Raw genomic sequence first — 10,909 nt, 5'->3', positions numbered from 1 at the left:
CTTCTATACAATAATACATTAACATGTTTTCGGCAAGGATGAAGTGCAGTGAAAAGTGAATGTGGTGTCAATTTTTTATAGCAACGATAATATCTATCAAACAAATAAAATTTATTTTTTATTTTGAAAAATGCAACCATTCCATCAGTATTTTCTTACGACGTTGTCACGTTCAACTATCGTCAGTAAGCCGACTTTACAGACAACCAATTTTTGTCTAAATCTATGGAACAGTTTAAACTATTAAAATAATATTGTCTAAAAATTTCGACTCATCAATTCCACCAAACATATAGCGTAAAAATCATTGTAAAAATTGTTAATATAGTATTGTATATTATAGTTTGAGACGAAATAGGTTTTGTAGTGCGTAACTGTAGTCATTATCCGTAAAGAAGCTAGTCGATTCATGTTACGGTAGAGACCGATTGGCAGTAGGGCTTAACATAAGCCATACCTAATCACTTACCTACAGGTGAGATTGCAGTCAAGAGCAAATTTTTAGTGGAATAAAAAAAATAAGTCTTCAAAGTTTGTTTGCATTCATGATTATCACTTTTCGACGATCTTTATCATATACAGGGTTTAATAAAAATGTTCTATGACTTTTTTTTTTAACTCGATAGTTTGTGAAATATTCAATATTTTCTCTAATTTTTACTACTTTGTTATGTAACGGTGGCAAAAGCCCGCGAACAACGACTCTATCGTGCATGCTCGCAGCGGTTACGCAACAGGGACATGTGTGGGTTTCACAGTGTGATGTCACTTTACGAAAATAACATGTTTTTTTATGAAATAAATTAATACTGAATTCTGAAAAGTCGTTGAACAAAAGCTGTTAGTTTTAATGACGGGAATTACAAGACCGAGAACTTTCTGCTATTTTTAATGAAATATGCCAAAAAAACACTTATAAAGAATAGAAAATAAATAAATAAAATAGAAATAAAGGTATAAAATATTCTTGGAAGAATCGATTACATCACAAATATCACATCACTAAGTCATTTGCGATAATATAAATCTAATATTTTAATATAGGGTGGGTTTTAGGGATGGGCTAAAACCCTGTGCCTAAGTGTTAAACTTCCTAAAGAGCTAAAGAGGCATTTTTTGGTGTCTTGTTATTAAGATTTCTATTATTCTAATTCACACCACATATTGTTTTGTAAATTGTAACTAAAAGTATATGTGTATAGTGAGAATTTGTATACAATAATCTGTAAAAAATAAAAATAGGAACCTTTAATAGTGGCGTTATATTTTCATACATAGTGACTTTTTTTTTCGTCTTACAACATGACGCAGTTATTCAATCCAATAAATACAATTCATTGGTAAAAATATATTAAGGAAATTAAATTGATAATTACGTGTATAAGAATCATCCTGCATGAAGTGTTAGCGGCGCGTTGCGGCGGTATCAATTTAATCAATTGCAACCTATTCAAATGATCAGCTGTTTTCAAATTTCAAAATGCAGATATAAATGTTTAATTTTTTTGTAAATTCTTGAAACTTCAATCGTTTTGTATATTGTTTACATAGTGTAGATCGGGTGGGTTATTCGGGCTGCCGATGTCTGACGATCAAAAAATTACCGTGTATAAACAAATGCTAACGAATAGACATATTTCCGTGCGAGTGAAAAGGACACCGATACTAGCTGTCCTTTTCCCGCATGCAAATACCATAAAAGTTTATTTACAATAACTATCCCTTTTCGATGGCGTTTGCTGACTTAATAAGATTCCTATTACCTATATGTAATTACGATAGATGTTATATACGTCGCTAAATAAGGTAGGTAATCCGTTGGCTTAGATTTAATACTAGCAAAATCTATATAAGGTACATTGTATATTATCTACGATAAATGTTATATGTGGCTAATTAAGATAATCTGAAGGTTTTGATTAAAAGCTAGCAAAATCTACATTACATTGTTTGTTTTTCATTTAAATCTTTTCTTGCCTGTCCAGTCTTAAAAAAACAACTCTCTTATCTGGAAGGGGTATGGCAGATTTTGAAACCTGAACCCTTCACCAGTATAGCCCCCTTGTCCCATTGTCTCGGAAAAGCTTTATGGCTACCTCTGTCCTTTTGGGCACGACAGAGGTGAGGTTGGACTCGTTTACCCAAACTGAAGAACACCACGGCATGTCCCTCTCGTTGGCTTTAGTAGTCCGGGGAACCCGATGTATACTTCCCAGACGTCTACCAACTGCCCCAACCGATTGCCAGGGCTACTACGCTAAGGAGGAGGGGATCAGGACAGCTTGACCCCCCCCTCAGACAGTAGGGAGACTCACCAGTTCTAGCCCCCTATAGGATCGGTAAAAACTCGCCGTACTATCCTCGCACCACGCCAACTAAAGTCCTCCTTTTTTATACTAATAATAGAAGCGGTTATAGGGCATCGACTGCACTTTCGGGGGGCCAAGTTCGAACCCCAGCTACAAAAGTAAAACCTTTGTAAGTTATTTGCGTTTTAAATAATTAAATATACTTGTTTTAACGGTGAAGGAAATAATCAAGCGGAAACCTGCCTGAGAGTTCTACATAATGTTCTCAAAGGTGTGGAGTGCACCAATCCGCGCTGGGCCAGCGTGGTGGAACACAGCCTTAACCCTTTTCCCACTGTGGGAGGAGACTCGTGCCCTGTAGTGGGCCGGTAATGGTATATAATGATTACGTAGAAAGGAATTGACACCATTGTTAGCAAAAAATTTAAATCTTTTAAACCTTTCCGAAAAAGAATTGTCTGTATTTTTTTTATTTTTTATTTATTTAGAATACTTTATTGCACAAACTTAGAAACAATACAAGAAACACACAAGAAAACAAAAAAAAAAAAAGTAAAATTAAAAACAATTTAAAGAAAATAATAATAAAAAAAGTTAAATACAGTTGTATGCAAAGGCGGCCTTATTGCAAAAGCAATCTCTTACAGACAACCCTTGGCGAAAGTAATAATAGAAAACAAGAGGGACAGTGCAAACATTGAAACATACAAAGGCAAGAAAACAATAATATATATATATAGTATATAACATACACATATAAGAATTAATAAAATAAATATATAATAAAATAAACATATATACATAAATATATAAACAAATGTATGTACCTCATAGTAATACAATCTTTTGAACTAATACTACCTACTCATAAAAAGAATCTGCTAGGTAATACTTAAACAATCTGCTTTTGAAGATGGGTAGGGATTTGGAATTGCGAATTTCAGAGGGAAGGCTATTCCACAATTTGACGGGGTACAGGTATTTACCTGTAAGTCCGTCAAATTACTATAGTATCGTGTGTGACTAGCAGGGATATGTAAACGATTGTCACAACACGATCTTAGATTTTGCTGTTCAATATTAGAGCCAAGAAAGGAAAAACGCTCCTTTAAATAAGATGGCGCATGGGGGTTATATAGAATATAATATAGAAATTAAAGTAAGCGTAAATTGCGGGGCAGCCTGATCGGAAGCCATTTCAACCGGACTCTATACTCGGACACGTGGTCAAACTTACGTAGTCCGAAGATAAACCTTCCAACGGAGTTACAGTGCCACCTATATGTGGCACTCTAACTCCGTTGGAACGGTCGATGTCTTAACTATAATTTATGAAGATTTGTTTAGGTGTTTTAAGATTATCAGCTCATTTCCTACGTGACCAAAATGGGTTTTACAACTCATGCAGATTTTTTTTAAATTTATTGTGCGTACCTCGTTCTCTCTTTTTTCATCCTAACTTACGTTGAGCTGGCGCTATATCTAATCCAATATGAAACTGAAACCATATCGATTTTTAAATCCAATTGTAGTCATCATTTTTGGTTTTTATTACCTAGGCAAAATAAAAATAAATTCAGGTCGATTTAAAAAAACAACAAATTGTTTGGGCAGATGGTTCGATCACCCAACTTTATTCTTTTACATATAAAATATGGGTTCACGATCGTAAGTACCAGGCGGTCAGTGGCTTTAAGATAATTGTTGCAAGTTGCAGGTAGAAGCAATTAACTAGGCAGATGGGTGGACACGTGCGGCGCATCGACGCCGCGTGTCGTGGTTCAGTACCACCGACATCTAACTAATTCTGTACACCTGGTTGTTAGATTAATCGTCCAACCCGTTAGTTGACTTCGAACTGTTTTTTTATGTTTAAATTATTCAAATTATAATTGATAATTATTGAATTATGTGTACATTTGAAATTAAAATGCAATTTGATCTGGATACTGATTTATTAAAAACCGGAGCTTCTAGTGGAAATTTGGAAACTTTAAAAATTGTAGCAGAAAAATATTTTGTTCAAAATACTCATTAAATGATTAAATATGGTTTTTCAGAAATTCTTTTTCGTTATATATATGAATGGTACCCTGCCAGCCAGCAGAAATTTAGAGCCTACCCCTTCGATACCGCTCCAATGAGCAGTATCGAAGGGGTAGGCTCTAAATTGATGGGAATGGGAATTTTTTATATTTATTACAATAAAAAAGTAATTATATTAGTTACTTGAATTTTAAAATCGCGTTATACCCATACACTACGGATGGCACGTAACGAGCCTTTGAAGTAGCTAACGCAATCGGCATGAACCGCTAAACTAATTCGAAAGTATTTAGGCGAAAGAAGTTTATACTTCAGTTTCTTGCTCTTAATGATCCTCTCTTGTATTGTATTGATGCTTGCAATGTAGTGGAGCTTTTAACTAAGGAAAAATAGACCAGTACCTACAGCTACAAATTAGAGTGCCAGAACGGCGCCATCTATTTAAAATACTGCGGAACAGTTTTCTCACTAGATTGCGCTCTTTAGATTTCATACAAATCGTAGTTAACTTTCACGTGATCGAATATGTAGAAAATCTAACACTAAGCATTCTTCTTAGACTAGGGCGCGTTTGGAACCCTCGTATCTTTAGTTTTAGGTTTGCGAATGAAGTTATTGCCATCACTTCTGACTACTACTGCTACTACATATTTTGCATGTAAATAACGCATCAAAAGTGCCATCTATGTGCCCTGAATTGAATAGAGAAATAATTGACTTGACATGACTTGGAATTCGGTGGAGACATCGTCGTAAATATGAAATTTACGTTAAATTGATAACCTTCCTTTAAAAGTCGGTTTAAAATACAAAATAACACGGCGCGGGCGCAGGCAATTAATACAAAGGTGCGTGCGCAGCTGACTCCACACCTGCCGCCATCTTTAGCATTTCTTTAGCTTTTTTTTTTCGCCATCGAAGTTTATAGTTGAAGAGACGGCTGTAAGTTATGGCAAAGCGAATATTTTAACCTACATTCTAAAAATACGGAATATAATTCTGAAAAAAAAACCAACTACAAATTAATTCTTGACTGCACCTGATGGTGGATGCAATCTCTTCTGATGGTAAGTAATTATGCAGTCTAAGACGGACGTGAGCTAATCTGTTAGAGGCATGGCAGTTATAAGCCATACCCCTAATCGGTTTTACACGACATCGTACCGGAACGCTAAATCGCTTTTCGGTAAGGTAATAACTAGCTGAGCTCCACATAACCTCCATCCTTCCCAAGGGTTAGTAGCCAAAAAAGGGTGGTCACTAGCCACAGCCTAATAGCCTCCCAAGTATTATTGCTTTTAGCGATGCAATGGTAGTAAGCCCTCTTACAGAGCCGTAAGAAATTACTGAGGGTTGTATGGCTTAGTAAACTGATCAAAGTCGCCTCCTTACTTCTAAAAGATACGCATCGCAAAGATTATTTTTTAATTATTAACAGTACTACTAAGCCTAAGTTAAACACATGCACTATAACGACAAAGTAAAATGGACTTAGTATCACTCCGTTTAGAGTAGCAAATCAGTCGTACAGAATATTTAACAAAATGAACTGTAGAAGTATGCACGATTTTGAGCCTTATAGACTAGGTAGATAAGCTCAAGCGAGCTGCAGCCAACCACGCGAAGTGTGGTATAACTCTGCAGTAACAAGCCAAATAATTATTTAAATCCAGTGTATTTCAGTGTTACCTAATATCAATTGTTAATATCAATATCGTCGCAAAGCAGTGTTTTCTTTTAAATCAACCTTAAGAGGTCAAACGCTCTCCGAATGATGATATGGGCTTTGAAATTTTTCATGGAGGTTTTTTCATCATCGCTTATTATCACAATTTCTCACTGCCTTATTGGACTGATAGAGTTTTCAAAAAATAAACTCTTAGTAAGTTGTCACTAAGAGCAGTGGCGTGCATATTTAAGGTTAGGCATTTTATAACTCTTACAATGCCTTTTCTTTAGTTTTTATAACTCGTACTGGAGATTTTTTCATTTTATACCATCTGCATACCCTCTATGCACGCCACTGAGAGATTATTTGCAGAAAAACAATACCCAACAAATATTGTTGACTCAATCTGGTATTTGATCTCAGGACCTCGTGATCATAAGTTGAACATGCTAACCACGAGACGACGAGATATTATTAATGTGATTGTAAGTTTGTTTGTTTCACGCATTACTACTCGAATAATACTCATGGGATTTTTCATACATTTTGTCATTGATACAGAAAAAGACGAAGTTACAATTAAACCAGAAAAAAAATTATGTTTATTTTACTTTTAGAAATGTACGATCCGAAGAGATTAGCAAAAAAATGGGGCTTACTACTTAACATTCTCTATTTTATTTATATATTTATATTATGTATATGTATGCAATAACACGAGCGAAGCTGCGGGTAAATGTCCTAATTTAAGCCATTCGATTAAGTTTATGTAGTCGATCTACAGATAACCTTGCAGCCGTGTCTCAGCCTACAAGTTCTTTCGCCATCGGAGTTGTTGGCCTATTTTTTATGGCGCAAGATGGCCGGCAGCTGACGCCCGCGCTGATCGTTACAAACCTTTGTTGTCCGTCGTTGCGCATCCTTAAGGGACTGCGGTATCTACTGTCTAGGATAATACTCACGGGTGCCGCAGCTGCTGTATTCTCTACAAGATTGAAGGCCTTTACGAGGCCAGGTGCGGGTGCCAGCTGGATACCGGATAAGATTTCGACCATATCTTGTTACCAGCACGACAAGTTAGGGCATGAGATATTTTGGCCACGGGTAAAGGACAAAATGTTTATCTTCTACCGTTCTATCCACTCCCACGGGTGGAAATAATATTCAAATACTATACGTGCAGTAAATATTAAACGGGGGTACACGTCTTTTTCTTATCCGTGTTTTGGAAGGTGGGTAAGTAAATGTTATCCCTTGTCAGTTCTATAAACGGGGGATTTGTCTCCAGCACGGCTAACGTAGCCAGGAGACACATTTTTGTCTTATGTTTATGTTAGCCGTGCAAATGAATATTCAATATTTTTATGGAAGAAAAAAGAAGTAGAGTTAGACCTAAGAAGACGTGGATAGATTGTGTAAAAGAAAATATGGGATAAAGGACCTTGATATCCCATTAATGAGGAATATAATTCTGCATCATAACGCCAACCATAGTAAAAGAATAATGCTTTTAGCGATGATAGTAACCTCTACTTGTGAAATTTTTAAAGGTTGTGTGGTTATGCTGCGATTTCGTTGGTTTAGCCATGGCCATAATGGGTTCTTGCCATCAAAGATATTCCTGCTCTCATATAGAACATTTATGGGACCATGCCAATAATTGTTCTAAGTATTATTTATTGTAAAGCTAACATCTCTTGAGGATGCTCCGGTGTCGGAGCTAAATGTGCGTGGAGCGTACATTGCCGAAGATATATCGCCTGCTTCTAATCAACATCCTTACTCCTTTCTTAATAATATAAACGGGAAAGCGTGTTTACTTGTTTGCCCTTCCTTCACGCCATAACTAACCTACCAATTCATTTGATTTTTGACATAGTTATTTCTCAGAACGGATTGTCACATAGGCTACTTTTTATCCCATGATAACAAACGGTTCCAACGGGATTTGTAAATAACCGTAATAAACGCGGAAGACGAGGGCGTGCAACAGCTTATGTTATGCATTTTAAAGCTGAACTTTTGACACTTATATTTTGTTTAATTGCCACAAGCCCGTTTTCTAGTTACTCAACAAAACGAAGGGCGTTTTGGCCCAACCACCTGCTTTTTGTAATAACTGTACCTACAAAGTGTCTCGTTGGTGTAGTTAGTATGTATTGGCTACGGTCGAAAGGTTCTGGGTACGATTTCAGGGTCAAACTAGTGTTGCCCAAATTCAGTCTTGGTCTTGCAGTCTTGGTCTTGTTCTTGCGTTTTTGCAAGACCAAGACCAAGAACAAGACCGCGTATTTTTAGCAAGACCAAGACCAAGACTGACCGTGCAAGACTTGAGCAAGAACAAGACATAGCCTGCAAGACTCTTGCGTCTTGCAGCTAGGACTTAGCGCTATTTCACGGAGTAGTTAGGTGTAACAGTTCGGTGTATAGGTAGGTAGGTACGCTTAGGAATTCTATGAGACGCAAAAAACTATATCAAAGAATATGAAAAACTGGACCTATGCGCATTACGACTAATACCATAAACATAGCGAATAAAAAAATATCTATTAAAATCAAACTGAGTGCATAGTTATGTTTTAACCATCGTCACTTTGATAATGCGGCATCAAAGGTTTTGTACTTACTTCTCAAAGAAATTTGCCGCTTTTCGGAAGTACATGGTTATGATACACGCGCCGGCGGCTTCTTTTGAAATCTAAAACAATCGTTGCCGCCGCGCCGAAATCATAACATTTGACACTATTCATGCAAAATAATTTCGAATTTTAAGAGTACCTACAGGTGTTCCAAAGAATAAATAAGTTTCAGAGTGCTTAGAATGAAAATGAATACATTATACTGATCACGCAAGTAGTATTATGATTAGGATAAAATGGTGAGGATAGGTAGTAGATGTCATAATAATTCATTCTAGTAAGTAATTATAATATTGATTACTTATATGGTTTTAAACTAATTACTTAGGTACTATTATTGTACATTTAGTCATTATATTTCTTAAGTTTTTACAAGAAAAAATAGCAAAAAAGTGTTCGAATATCTCTGAGAGAGATGATGAGAGTAAGTATTTACTAGCTGTGCCCGCGACTTCGTCCACGAGGAATAGTAACTTTGGAGGTATAGTGACGTTCAGGATTTATTTATTTATTTTAAAACTTCTGTCATCAAACATACAAACGAACTCTTCAGCTTTATAATATTAGTATAGATGCACGCCAAAACATTCACTTATATGTAAAGAATAGTGATTGGCACTAATTCTTTACATATATTTTATTCACGGGTCGCGTCTGTACAAGTAGGTAATATTTAGTGTGTGTTTGTACGCCGCACGCGGCATCGTTCGATTTGCGGCGGCATCCTTTTCATAGAGCCGGCACGTGGCGAGGCGGCGCGGTAAAAAGCAAGGAAACGTACTATAAATGAAGGAATTATTTTAATTCCAGTCATTTCCAATTGAGCTGTGCTTCGATTCTAACTTAATAATTGTTTTTACTAATTCTCGTTGTTTTCTAAAAACGTATCACGTGTACAATTTAATATGAGTGACGAAGATTCAAATTATTCTAGTCCGAGTAACGAGAGTTTGAGTCACAGATCTAAAAGACCCAAAAGCAAATTTGAGGAGTTTTTCGAAATAATTCATGCATCCCAAACTGCCTTGTGTAAATTGTGCCAACATAAAAAGATTGAAATAAAAATGAAAAACAGAAACACTTCAGGCTTAAGGAAACATCTAATGTCTTTCCACAAAAAGGAATCAGAAATATTTCTTCCTGTTAAACCAAAATTAAGTGGAGATATCACAAGCTTTTTAGTAACCGCTGGAAGAAGTGGACAGGTAAGAATATTTTTTTAACAGTTAAAAGAATTTTAACTCCGCGTAGCTATTCATGCGATACTTTCAAAAACGCCATTAACTTACGTAAGTATTTTTGAGTTAGTGGTGTTTTCATCTAGGGGTGCGACATATTAAGTATGTAATTATCGTCTTAAATATTTTTTATAAACACCCATATTTTCATTTAATCGGCCAGTAACAACTAAGTACTTTATTTTGGTAAATTACAGTACAGTGCAACCTTAATATAACAAATATCAATTTAACGATTTTCTCGATTTAACAACAACAAACCTCCTCCTCTTATACGCTCAAACCTAGTATGTTTTAAATAATAACACAAGATTTATTGTTTTGTTTCAGTCGGAAAACAGCAGTGACAACATCACGACAGCTACAGTTGATTGGGTGGTGAAAAAATATCTTCCCTTCTCATTTTTCGATGACGAAGCTACACAAGTATATTTTCGACGTATTTGCCCTAATATGGTGTTTCCTAAAAGGTCTACACTTAGAAGGAAAGTCAAAGAGCGATTTGAAGAGCTCCAATTGAATCTCAAGGAACGACTTCAACCATTATCATCTAAAATGTCGTTTACCATTGATGGGTGGACGTCAATTGCTGGTAGGAGTTACTACGGGGTTACTATTCATTATATAGACAACGAATGGAAGTATCGATCTGTAGTTCTTGATTTTATACCATCACGCGGTCGACATACTGGGGAAGATATTGCAACGATTTTCCATGAATGTTTATTGGAATATGGCATAATTGATAAAATTCAAGGTATCACGGTCGACAACGCAACTGCAAATACCAAATTTATGTATGAACTGGGCAAACAGCTGCCGCCACACTTTGATTCAGACAATCAACATTTCCGGTGCTTTGCTCACATTTTAAACCTTGGTGTACAAGATTTATTAAAGACCTTAGCATTACACTGTGAGTCTGACACTAACGCGCAAGATCAGCAGTACGAAGACTATGCAGACGAAACTGAGGATGAGGAAGATGAAGAATCTGCACCAAATATT

This window comes from Pararge aegeria, chromosome 20, assembly GCF_905163445.1.
Source record: "Pararge aegeria chromosome 20, ilParAegt1.1, whole genome shotgun sequence".
Lineage (NCBI taxonomy): Eukaryota > Metazoa > Arthropoda > Insecta > Lepidoptera > Nymphalidae > Pararge > Pararge aegeria.
Note: the sequence above shows the minus strand (reverse complement) of the source record.